The sequence below is a fragment of the Choloepus didactylus genome, chromosome Y (assembly GCF_015220235.1).
Source record: "Choloepus didactylus isolate mChoDid1 chromosome Y, mChoDid1.pri, whole genome shotgun sequence".
Lineage (NCBI taxonomy): Eukaryota > Metazoa > Chordata > Mammalia > Pilosa > Megalonychidae > Choloepus > Choloepus didactylus.
Window position 1 is genome coordinate 38,350,104 of NC_051335.1, and position 13,521 is coordinate 38,363,624.

Sequence of the window (13,521 nt, forward strand, 5' to 3'; positions counted from 1 at the left end):
AAGTGATGAGGGAATTACATTTGTGGTAAACATATTTATTTAACACAAAAAAGGCATATAGATCTTGACATAATGGATAAGTAAAATCAAACATGATCCCAACTACACGCTGTGTACAAAGGACTCATTTTAGATTTAAAGAGAGAAAAAGGATGGAGAACGATAATCCAAACAAATAGTAACCAAAGGAGAGCTGGAAAATTTATAACAATTAACTTTAATAAAAAAAAAATTCTATGAGGGGCAAAGGTGGCATTCTAGAATGGCCAAAAGGCCAATCAATGAAGAAGATTGAATAATTATAAACATACCTGCACCTAAAAACAGAGCACCAAATGAATGAGGCAAAAACTGACATTATTGAAGGCAACAATAATATTTGAAGACTTTAATAACATGCTTTCAACAATGGATTGAGAAATGGAGAGAACAGCAAGGAAATGGAAGACTTGAAGAAAGTGTAAACAAATTAGTCCTAAAAGACATCTATTGAACCCTCCACCCTAAAAAGGATACACATTCTTTTCAAGTGCACATGGAAAAGTCTCCATGATAGACTAAATGTTAGGCCACAAAACAAGTCTCAATAAATTTGAAAGGAAAATAATTATACTATTTATGTTTGACAAACACAATGGAATAAAATTAGAAATCAAAAAAGAAGAAAATGTGAAACATATACTAATATGTTGAAATGAAATGACAAACTCTTTAAAAGCTAACAGATCCAAGAAAAAAAGCACAAGGGAAATCAGAAAACACTTTGAAATTAATGAAAATGAAGACACAACAAACAAAAACATGTGGGATGCAGGTAAAGCAGTATTTAGAGGGAAATTTATACCTATATATTTCTACATTAAAAAGAATAAAGACCTAAAATCGATAATGTCACATTTCACCTAAGGACCAAGAAAAATAAAAGTAAACCCAAAGCAAGAAATAAATAATATTATAATGATTTGAGTGGAGATAAACAAAGTAGAGACTTTTAAAAATTGAGAGAATGAGTGAAACCAAAGTTAGGTCTTTTGAAAAATAGAAAAATTAACAAAATTTGCTAGATTGATATAGAAAAAAGAGAGACTCAAATTAGTAAAAAAAAAAAAAAAAAAAAAAGACTGAGAGAAGGGGCATAGCTACTGACCATATAGAAATTAAAAGGATTTAAGGGAATAATATGATTAATTGTTTGCCAAAAAATTAGATAACCTAGATGAAAGGAACAATTTCCTAGAAACACACATATTATCAAAACTTGTTCAAGAAGTAGAATTTCTGAATAGGCCTATAACAAGTAAAGAAGTTGAATGAGCAATTAAAGCCTCCCAACACAGAAAAATCCAAGAAGAGATGATATGGTGGATTGAATTGTGTACCCCCAGTTTGGACATGTTCTTGGTCTTTGTCCACATTCTCATTGGTGTGAACCCATTGTAAATAAGATCTCTTTAAGATGCTACTTCAGTTAAAGCATGGCTCAACTAGATCAGTGTGGGCTTTATTCCAGATTGCTGGGGTCCTTTATAAGTAGAGTGAAAGTCAGATGTAGGGAGAAGCAAGGGGAGAAGCCAGAAGCTAGAAGCCAATGGAACCTGAAACAGGAGGAAAAATATGCTGCCATGTGCATTGCCATGTTAAGAAAGACCGGGGAATCCCAAAGATAGCTGTCCAGCCAGAAGATAACAGTGGAAGGAAGCATGCTTTCTAGCCTCTGAAATCATGAGCCAATAAACTCCTGCTCTAAAGCCAACCCATTGTGTAATATTTGTTTTAGCACCTTGGGAATGGAAAAAGATGGCTTCACTGGTGAATTCTGCCAAACATTCAAGGAAGAATTAGCACTGATTTTTCTCAAACTCTTCCATAAAATAGAAGAGGAGGGAAGGAAAACTTCCTAACTCATTCTATGTGGACATCATTATGATGATACCAAAGTCAGACAAAGACATCACAAAAAAATGAAACTATGGGTAAATTTCCCTCATGAATATAGGTAAAAATCCTCAACAAATTCTTGAAAACTGAATCCAGCACCGTATAAAAAGGATTAAAACACCATAAACTAGTGTGATTTATTCCAGGATTCCAACAGGTTGGCTTAATATAAGAAAATCAATTAATATTTTACATCACATTAAAAAATGAAGGATAAAAACCACACTGATCATATCAATAGTTATAAAAAAATTTTGATAAAATAAAAAATGATTTCTTGATAAAAATGCTCAACAAACTAAGAATAGAAAGGAAATTCCTCAACCTGATAAAAGGCATCTATAAAAAAACCCATAGCTAAAATCATACTTCAGATGATGAAAGACTAAAAGCTTCACCCCTAAGATCATAAACAAGACAAGGATGCCCTCTTTTACCACTGTTATTCAACATTGTATTGGATAATATAGCCAGGTTAATTAGACAATAAAAATTAAATAAAAGGCATCCAAATTTGTAAGGAAGAAGTAAAATTATTTCTAATCACAGTTGACATTATCTTATTATAGAACACAAAAAATTCAGAAAAAGTATTAGAGATAATAAAGAAATTTAGCAAAGTTGCAGAACACGGGGTGAACATACAAAAATCACTTGTAATCCTGTACTCTAGCAATGAGCAACCCCATAATGAATTCAGAAAGCAATTGCAATGACAATAATATAAAAAAGAATGAAATATTAGGAAAATATTTAACCAAGGAATGGTCAGATTTGTGCACTGAAAACTACAAAACTTTGCAATTCCAATCCAGGTATTATAAGGGCAAGAGATTTGCAACATATGTCCACAAAAACAAGTATATAAATGTTCATGACAGCATTATTCCTAAAATCTAAAATGTGGAAATATCTCAAATTACCATCAACTGATGAATGGATAAGCAATGTCAAATAATCATTCTGTGGAATATTATTCAACCACAAAAATGAATGAACTACCCTTCTTACATGAAACAACATGTATAAACCTCAAAAATATTATACTAAGTAGTAGAATTCATCCCTAAAAGGTCACATATTATATGGTTTAGTTTACATTGTCTATAATAGGAAAATATATACACAGAAAGTGTTAATGGTTCTCTGGGGCTTATAGGAGGGTGAATGGAGACCTAATAGGTGTGGAGCTTCTTCTGGGGGTGACAAAATGGCCTGGGGTAGTGGAGGTCATGTGTTGGAATGCTTGGAATAGAAGTATGATGCTGGGTAGTGAGAGGAAAATGTTCACCAAAGTCAGCATATCTTCTTTAGTATCTTTAATAAGGAAGGACATACACCCTGCAGAGTTCCTAGAAAATAATTCCATGTTCCCTGCTCTATCAGGAAACAGAGGCCATCAGGTGGAAAATTCCTTAACTTGTTACAACCCCATTTCTAAATTTCTCTATCCCCTCTTGCTGTCACCTGCATTTTTATGCCATTTTGATAATGTGTCCATTTCTTCTGTCCCTTACTCAAACACTTATCCCCTTTCCTTTTTCTTCAACTCTCTTTCTCCACTTCCTGTTTTCCTTTACTCTCTAAGAATATGCAACATCTACCTCAATAAAGTAAACACCCTCTATGATTCTCCTCTTCTTCAAACCACCAGCCTGTTTCTTCCTTTGCAGGTAGCTGCATGGTTTGAAAACCTAACTTTACACTTTGTTTCCAGTTTCAAACTTTAACTGAATGCTGCAATCTTATTTTAATCCATAACACTGTATAGAAACTAGACAGCATAAACTTTTAATTGATACATTTATGACAGCCTTTCTCCTTATCATATTTTTGCATTAGATAATTTTGATCTTCTATATTCTTGAAATAACTTCCCTTTGTTGAATTTCCTTGCACTGCACAATTCTAATTTCTCTCCTACTTTTAAAATGGTACTTTTTTCTATTTTCCTTAATGACTTCTGTTCCATTTTCTTGAAAATCTCTATGTCCTACTTTTTCATCCTCATTTTTCTTTCCTTCTCAATCTACATTCTCTCATACCTGCTTTCATGGCATTTAAAATTGCATATATCATTTTCTTCCAAAATTTAATCTAAATCTCAGATCTCTGTCTGAGGTACAGTTCTTCAAAATCCATGATCCTTCTTGTGTTCTGTATTTCTGTTAATAGAACCATCATTCAACCAATTGCTTGTATGAGAAATATGGGACTCATCTTTTTCTTTTCTGAGTTACTCATTTCCCCCACCATCCAATATATCTATAAATTGTATCTTCTGAAAATATAAGATATTTACCCTTGCCACAGACTTTGTTCAGTTTCTTATCATTTCTGACCAGGTCTAGTAGCAATAATTAGTCTCCTTAATTCTTATCCTGTCTCCACTGTTTCCTTTCTAGTCCATTTTTCATTTTTCAAGGGATAATTCATGTATACCTCAAAATACTATATTACATCTTATATTTTCATCAGTTTCCCAAGGCTGATGTAAGAAATTAGACACAGACATTAGAATTAAAATAAGAAAACTTTATTGTCTCACATGTCCTGAGACCAGAAGTCCAAAATCAAGGTGTCAGAAAGGTCATGTGCTCTGTGAAGTCTCTAGGGGAGAATTCATAATTCCAATTTCTGGTAACTCTAGACATTCCTTGGCTTGTAGAAGTATAAATCCAATCTCTGCTTAGGTCTTCTCATGACCTTTTCCTCATGTGGCTGTGTCTAAAATTTCCCCTTCCCTATATTTTCTATTATAAGAACACATATCATTGGATTTAAGGCCCACCATAAATTCAGGATGATCTCATCTTGAGATCTATAACTTAATTATATCTGCAAAGACCTTATTTCCATATAAGTTCATATTCATGGGTACTAGGAATTAGGACTTGGACATATTACTTTGAGGAACACAATTCAACCCACATAATATTATATAAATAATTTAAAGATATTTATTTATAAATAAGTTTACATAGTTAATAATTGACTTCAAATGATTAAACATAGGGATACAACATGACCCAGCAATTCCTCTTAGGCATATACCCAAAAGAAATGAAAATATATGTCCACACAAGAACTTGTACATAAATGTTTATAGCAGCGTTATTCATGAGAGCCAAAAGGTGAAAATAACCCAAGTATTCATCAACAGATGAATGCATGAGCAAAATGTGGTATATCCATACAATTCAACATTATGTGGAATGAAATATTGACACATGCTATAACTAGGATGAAAGTTGAAAACGTTATGCTAAATGAAAGAAGCCAGACACGAAAGTCTACATATTATGTTTCCATTCCCATGAAAGTCCAACAAAAGGTAGTTTAAGGTGGGGAGAAGGGATGGGTGTTAGGGGAGTGATAGCTAAAGGGTATGGAGTTTCTTTTGAAGGTGATGAAAACGTTCTAAAACTGACCATGCTGATGAATGCACATATCTGTGAATGAAATAAAAACCATTCAATTACGCTCTTTAAATGGGTGAATTGTATAGTATGTGAATTATATCTCAGTAAAGCAGTTTAAATGGTAAATAGAGCTAAAATAAAATGTGCACACTTGTCCTACATTTTATCCTATTCTATCTATTCAGTTAACTCAGAAATCATCATATAAATACAGATTGAAAGAATTATTTGCCTATGAAATTAGCAATGATAAAATGGTTTAATAAACAATGTTGAAAGAGATGAACACTTTCATGCTATGCTGGGGCAAATGTAAATTAGCAAACCCTTCAAGAATTTTAAATATTCATTGCCTTTTATATAGCAACAAAATTTTAGAGCTCAACCTTAAGGAAGTTATCAGAAATGTGTGCAAATACTTGTGCACAAAAATTTTCATCCAAATGGTATTAAATAAAAGCAAAGTGTGAAAGAACCAAAATGTTCAACAACAGTGAAATCATTAAGTAAATTATGGTATATTTCTATAGTGGAAAATAAGGCAATAATTAAATCTCATGTGTTTGCATAAAATTAATGAAAATTGTTAAATATTACAGTGAAGGAAGACTTGGTTATGAGCAACAGAAGTGGCAAAATAGTCTTGTTCATGGGGGTATGTTCATCACCCAAGCCTTTCTGGATTCCTTTCCCCAAATGAAGAAGGTTTGCTTTTGTTTTTGTTTTTACTTTTGTAAATGAAGCCCACTCCAAATTTCAGTTTAATGAAGGAATGAAAACAAAATAGTTGCTACTTTTAAATTCAGTTCAGAGCTTCCTCATGATGCACATATGCAGTTTAAGAAGCTGTGAGGATTATACCCATAAAAGGTCATCTTTCTTCAGTAACCCCCAACCATCTGTTCCCACATGCCTCAACTTGCTCTGAGATGAAGGAACATTTCCCTGCTTCCTCTAAAACTGACTTTGACTCACTACTGTGGCTTTTTTCCCCACTTTTGGCAGCTGCTTCCAAAACTTAGAGCTGACTATCCTCTTCTTTGTACCCCTACATAGATGGGATTGTTCAGTTTCCTTGACAAAAAGACATGGCGGTCAAGTTATTTATTCATATCCTTTCTGCTGGTATTTTTCCCGTGGAGATTTTTAAGGCTAAACATTTGAGCCACTGACCCTTTCCATTGCTAGTAAAACATTTATAAATAGCAATGAAGGCTCAACTCACTCAAATATTTTTAAAAAGCAAGGAGTAAAACATAACTTTAACTGAATCCAAATGATTGTAATTGGCTCATACAATAATTGAATTATCTTATTTACAGCATGACTGATTCAAATAAAATTTTACTGCTGTTTATTCTTCATTGCAGGAGATTTTGGAAAGAAAAACTTGAAAGACTTAATTAAAAATCTGTTATTTCACATTTAATGCATTCTAATGCTTCCAATTAATATGAATATCCTTAATTATTTCTACAAATTTTCCATGTGCAAATAACTAATTAAAGAATTAATCTACCATCAAATATTGTATAGAATTAAATATATAATTGTTCTTAGGCTGATTAAAGGCTTATATGGAAAAAGTAAAACTGTTTATTTTCCTAGCTGCTAAAAGAAACACCATACAACTGATGGTCTTAAATGATTGTTGTGTCATAGTTTTGAGGATAGAAGAAGTCCAAAACCAAGGTGACAGAAAAGCACTGCTTTCTTCCAGATTACTGTTGCATTCTGGGGCTGGCTGACAGTGATCCTCAGTCCTTGACTTCTCTGTTACATGGCAATGCATGTGGTAGCATCTTCTCCCTACTCTTCAGGGTTCCATTGACTTCCAGCTTCTGGATGCCTACCTAGATTCTCCTTCTATGCCCAATTTCCTTTGCTTATAAGGACTTCAGCCATATTGGATTAAGGCTCATCATCATTCCATTTGGGCATACCTTAACTAACATCTTCAAAGATCTTACTTACAGATGGGTTCACACCCACAGAACCAGGGATTGGGTCCTGAATATGCCTTTTGTTGGGGACATGATTCAATCCCCAGTAGAATGTAAGGATTCAGGTGAAGTTTTTATTATTTGATTTTGAAATTCTGACTACCTTTAAATACATTTTCCAAAAAATAATTGTTCTCAGAGTACAATCTTTTATAATGGTAAGGGAGAAATGAAACTCTTTAAAACAATAGCTTTAAGTTTGTGTAATTATTACAGGACCAAAGTGCAATTATAATAAATGCAAAAGTTGAAAAATACCTGTTGAAGAAGTAAGAAGAGTCAAGGAACATAAACTGTTTCCTAACCTCAGAATATCATGGGTCTAAGAGAATTTGTATGATGGTTAATTTTTCACACTTTGTCTTCTTTTTTTTTTTCTTTTTGTTTTTTTAATCTTCATTTTATTGAGATATATTCACATACCACGCAGTCATACAAAACAAATCGTACTTTCGATTGTTTACAGTACCATTACATAGTTGTACATTCATCACCTAAATCAATCCCTGACACCTTCATTAGCACACACACAAAAATAACAAGAATAATAATTAGAGTGAAAAAGAGCAATTGAAGTAAAAAGAACACTGGGTACCTTTGTCTGTTTGTTTCCTTTCCCTATTTTTCTACTCATCCATCCATAAACTAGTCAAAGTGGAGTGTGGTCCTTATGGCTTTCCCAATCCCATTGTCACCCCTCATAAGCTACATTTTTATACAACTGTCTTCGAGATTCATGGGTTCTGGGTTGTAGTTTGATAGTTTCAGGTATCCACCACAAGCTACCCCAATTCTTTGGAACCTAAAAAGGGTTGTCTAAAGTGTGCGTAAGAGTGCCCACCAGAGTGACCTCTCGGCTCCTTTTGGAATCTCTCTGCCACTGAAGCTTATTTCATTTCCTTTCACATCCCCCTTTTGGTCAAGAAGATGTTCTCCGTCCCACGATGCCAGGTCTACATTCCTCCCCGGGAGTTGTATTCCACGTTGCCAGGGAGATTCACTCCCCTGGGTGTCTGATCCCACGTAGGGGGGAGGGCAGTGATTTCACCTTTCAAGTTGGCTTAGCCAGAGAGAGAGGGCCACATCTGAGCAACAAAGAGGCATTCAGAAGGAGGCTCTTAGGCACAACCATAGGGAGGCCTAGCCTCTCCTTTGCAGCAACCATCTTCCCAAGGGTAAAACTTATGGTAGAGGGCTCAACCCATCAAACCACCACTCCCCTATGTCTGTGGTCATGTTAGCAACCATGGAGGTGGGGTAGGTGAATACTCCTGCATTCTCCACAGGCTCCTCAAGGGGGCACTACATCTTTTTTTTCCCTTGTTTTTCTTTTTTTTTTTTTTTAAGTTTCCCTTCTTTTTTAAATCAACTGTATGAAAAAAAAGTTAAAAAGAAAACAAACATACAATAAAAGAACATTCCAAGAGACCATAAGAAGAGAGTAAGAAAAAGACAACTAACCTAAGATAACTGCTTAACTTTCAACATGTTCCTGCTTTACACCAAGAAAGTTACCTAATATAGCAACATTTCTGTGAACTTGTTCCTACTACATCCATCAGAAATTAACAGACCATAGTCATTCCTGGGCATCCCCAGAACGTTAAATAGCTTATCTGTTCTTCTTGGATTATTGTTCCCCCTTCCTTAATTGCTCTCTATTGCTAGTTCCCCTACATTCTACATTATAAACCATTTGTTTTACATTTTTCAAAGTTCACATTAGTGGTAGCATATAATATTTCTCTTTTTGTGCCTGGCTTATTTCGCTCAGCATTATGTCTTCAAGGTTCATCCATGTTGTCATATGTTTCACCAGATCGTTCCTTCTTACTGCCGCGTAGTATTCCATCGTGTGTATATACCACATTTTATTTATCCACTCATCTGTTGAAGGACATTTGGGTTGTTTCCATCTCTTGGCAATTGTGAATAATGCTGCCATGAACATTGGCGTGCAGATATCTGTTCATGTCACTGCTTTCCGACCTTCCAGGTATATACCGAGAAGTGCAATCACTGGATCGAATGGTAACTCTATATCTAGTTTTCTAAGGAACTGCCAGACTGACTTCCAGAGTGGCTGAACCATTATACAGTCCCACCAACAATGAATAAGAGTTCCAATTTCTCCACATCCCCTCCAGCATTTGTAGTTTCCTGTTTGTTTAATGGCAGCCATTCTAACCGGTGTTAGACGGTATCTCATTGTGGTCTTAATTTGCATCTCTCTAATAGCTAGTGAAGCCGAACATTTTTTCATGTGTTTCTTGGCCATTTGTATTTCCTCTTCAGAGAACTGTCTTTTCATATCTTTTGCCCATTTTATAATTGGGCTGTCTGTACTATTGTCATTGAGTTGTAGGATTTCTTTGTATATGCAAGATATCAGTCTTTTGTCAGATACATGGTTTCCAAAAATTTTTTCCCATTGAGTTGGCTGCCTCTTTACCTTTTTGAGAAATTCCTTTGAGGTGCAGAAACTTCTAAGCTTGAGGAGTTCCCATGTATCTATTTTTCCTTTTGTTGCTTGTGCTTTGGGTGTAAAGTCTAGGAAGTGGCCGCCTAATACAAGGTCTTGAAGATGTTTTCCTACATTATCTTCTAGGAGTTTTATGGTACTTTCTTTTATATTGAGATCTTTGGTCCATTTTGAGTTAATTTTTGTGTAGGGGGTGAGGTAGGGGCCCTCTTTCATTCTTTTGGATATGGCTATCCAACTCTCCCAGCCCCATTTGTTGAAAAGACCATTATGGCTCAGTTCGGTGACTTTGGGGGCCTTATCAAAGATCAGTCGGCCATAGATCTGAGGGTCTATCTCTGAATTCTCAATTCGATTCCATTGATCTATATGTCTATCTTTGTGCCAGTACCATGCTGTTTTGGCAACTGTGGCTTTATAATAAGCTTCAAAGTCAGGGAGTGTAAGTCCTCCCACTTTGTTTTTCTTTTTTAGAGTGTCTTTAGCAATTCAAGGCATCTTCCCTTTCCAAATAAATTTGATAACTAGCTTTTCCAAGTCTGCAAAGTAGGTTGTTGGAATTTTGATTGGGATTGCATTGAATTTGTAGATGAGTTTGGGTAGAATGGACATCTTAATGACATTTAGTCTTCCTATCCATGAACATGGAATATTTTTCCATCTTTTAAGGTCCCCTTCTATTTCTTTTAGTAGAGTTATGTAGTTTTCTTTGTATAGGTCTTTTACATCTTTGGTTAAGTTTATTCCTAGGTACTTGATTTTTTTAGTTGCTATTGAAAATGGTATCTTTTTCTTGAGTGTCTCTTCTGTTTGTTCATTTCTAGCATATACAAACATTACTGACTTATGTGCATTAACCTTGTATCCCGCTACTTTGCTAAATTTGTTTATTAGCTCTAGTAGCTGTATCGTCGATTTCTCAGGGTTTTCTAGATATAAGATCATATCATCTGCAAACAATGACAGTTTTACTTCTTCTTTTCCAATTTGGATGCCTTCTATTTCTTTGTCTTGCCAGATTGCCCTGGCTAGCACTTCCAGCACAATGTTGAATAACAGTGGTGACAGCGGGCATCCTTGTCTTGTTCCTGATCTTAGAGGGAAGGCTTTCAGTCTCTCACCATTGAGTACTATGCTGGCTGTGGGTTTTTCATATATGCTCTTTATCATGTTGAGGAAGTTTCCTTCAATTCCTACCTTTTGAAGTGTTTTTATCAAAAAGGGATGTTGGATTTTGTCAAATGCTTTTTCAGCATCTATTGAGATGATCAATTGATTTTTCCCTTTTGACTTGTGAACGTGTTGTAATACATTCATTGATTTTCTTATGTTGAACCATCCTTGCATGCCTGGAATGAACCCCACTTGGTCATGGTGTATGATTTTTTTAATGTGTCTTTGGATTCGATTTGCAAGTATTTTGTTGAGGATTTTTGCATCTATATTCATTAGGGAGATTGACCGGTAGTTTTCCTTTTTTGTAGCATCTTTGCCTGGTTTTGGTATTAGATTGATGTTAGCTTCATAAAATGAGTTAGGTAGTGTTCCATTTTCTTCAATGTTTTGAAAGAGTTTGAGTAAGATTGGTGTCAGTTCTTTCTGGAAAGTTTGGTAGAATTCCCCTGTGAAGCCATCTGGCCCTGGGCATTTATTTGTGGGAAGATTTTTGATGACTGATTGGATCTCTTTGCTTGTGATGGGTTGGTTGAGGTCTTCTGTTTCTTCTCTGGTCAGTCTAGGTTGTTCATATGTTTCCAGGAAATTGTCCATTTCTTCTACATTATCCAGTTTGTTGCCATACAGTTGTTCATAATATCCTCTTATAATTTTTTTAATTTCTTCAGGATCTGCAGTTATGTCACCTTTTTCATTCATTATTTTGTTTATATGGGTCTTCTCTCTTTTTGATTTTGTCAGTCTAGCTAGGGGCTTGTCAATCTTGTTGATCTTCTCAAAGAACCAACTTTTGGTGATATTTATCCTCTCTATTGTTTTTTTTGTTCTCTATGTCATTTATTTCTGCTTTAATCCTTGTTATTTCTTTCCTTCTACTTGGTTTAGGACTGGTTTGCTGTTCATTTTCTAGCTTGTTCAGTTGATCCATTTGTTCTTTGATTTTGGCTCTTTCTTCCTTTTTAATACATGCGTTTAGTGCTATAAATTTCCCCCTTAGCACTGCTTTTGCTGCATCCCATAGGTTTTCGTATGTTGTGTTCTCATTTTCATCCGTCTCTATATATTTAGCAATTTCTCTTGCTATTTCTTCTTTAACCCACTGATTGTTTAGGAGTGTGTTGTTTAACCTCCAGGTATTTGTGAATTTTCTAAGTCTCTGATGGTTATTGACTTCTAATTGTATTCCATTGTGGTCAGAGAATGTGCTTTGAATAATTTCAATCTTTTTAAATTTATTGAGGCTTGTTTTATGTCCCAGCATATGATCTATTCTGGAGAAAGTTCCGTGAGCACTAGAAAAGTATGTGTATCCTGGTGATTTGGGATGTAATGTCCTGTATATGTCTGTTAAATCTAATTCATTTATCAGATTGTTTAGGTTTTCAGTTTCCTTATTGGTCTTCTGTCTGGTTGATCTATCTATAGGAGAGAGTGATGTGTTGAAGTCTCCCACAATTATTGTGGAAACATCAATTGCTTCCTTTAGTTTTGCCAGTGTTTCTCTGATGTATTTTATGGCACCTTGATGAGGTGCATAGACATTTATGATTGTTATTTCTTCTTATTGAATTGCCCCTTTTATTAGTATGGAGTGGCCTTCTTTGTCTCTCAAAACGTCCCTGCATTTGAAGTCTATTTTATCTGAGATTAATATTGCTACACCTGCTTTCTTTTGGCTGTAGCTTGCATGAAATATTTTTTTCCATCCTTTCACTTTCAGTTTCTTTGTGTCCCTGTGTCTAAGATGAGTCTCTTGTATGCAACATATTGATGGTTCATTTTTTTTGATCCATTCTGCGAATCTATATCTTTTAATTGGGGAGTTTAATCCATTTACATTCAACGTTATAACCGTGAAGGCATTTCTTGAATCAGCCATCTTATCCTTTGGTTTATGTTTGTCATATTTTTCCCCTCTGTTTATTAATATCCTTTATTGTACCCATACCGAATCTCTTTAGTACTGAACCTTTCTCCAAGTCTCTCTGTCCTTTCTTTGTTTCTCTGTCTGTAGGGCTCACTTTAGTATCTCCAGTAGGGCAGGTCTCTTGTTAGCAAATTCTCTCAGCATTTGTTTGTCTGTGAAAAATTTAAGCTCTCCCTCAAATTTGAAGGAGAGCTTTGCTGGATAAAGTATTCTTGGCTGGAAATTTTTCTCACTCAGAATTTTAAATATATCGTGCCACTGCCTTCTTGCCTCCATGGTGGCTGCTGAGTAGTCACTACTTAGTCTTATGCTGTTTCCTTTGTCTGTGGTGAATTGCTTTTCTCTTGCTGCCTTCAGAACTTGCTCCTTCTCTTCTGTTTGACAGTGTGATCAGTATATGTCTCGGAGTGGGTTTATTTGGATTTATTCTATTTGGATTTCGCTGAGCATTTATGATTTGTGTATTTATGTTGTTTTAAAGATTTGGGAAGTTTTCCCCAACAATTTCTTTGAATACTCTTCCTAGACCTTTACCCTTTTCTTCCCCTTCTGGGACACCAATGAGTCTTATAT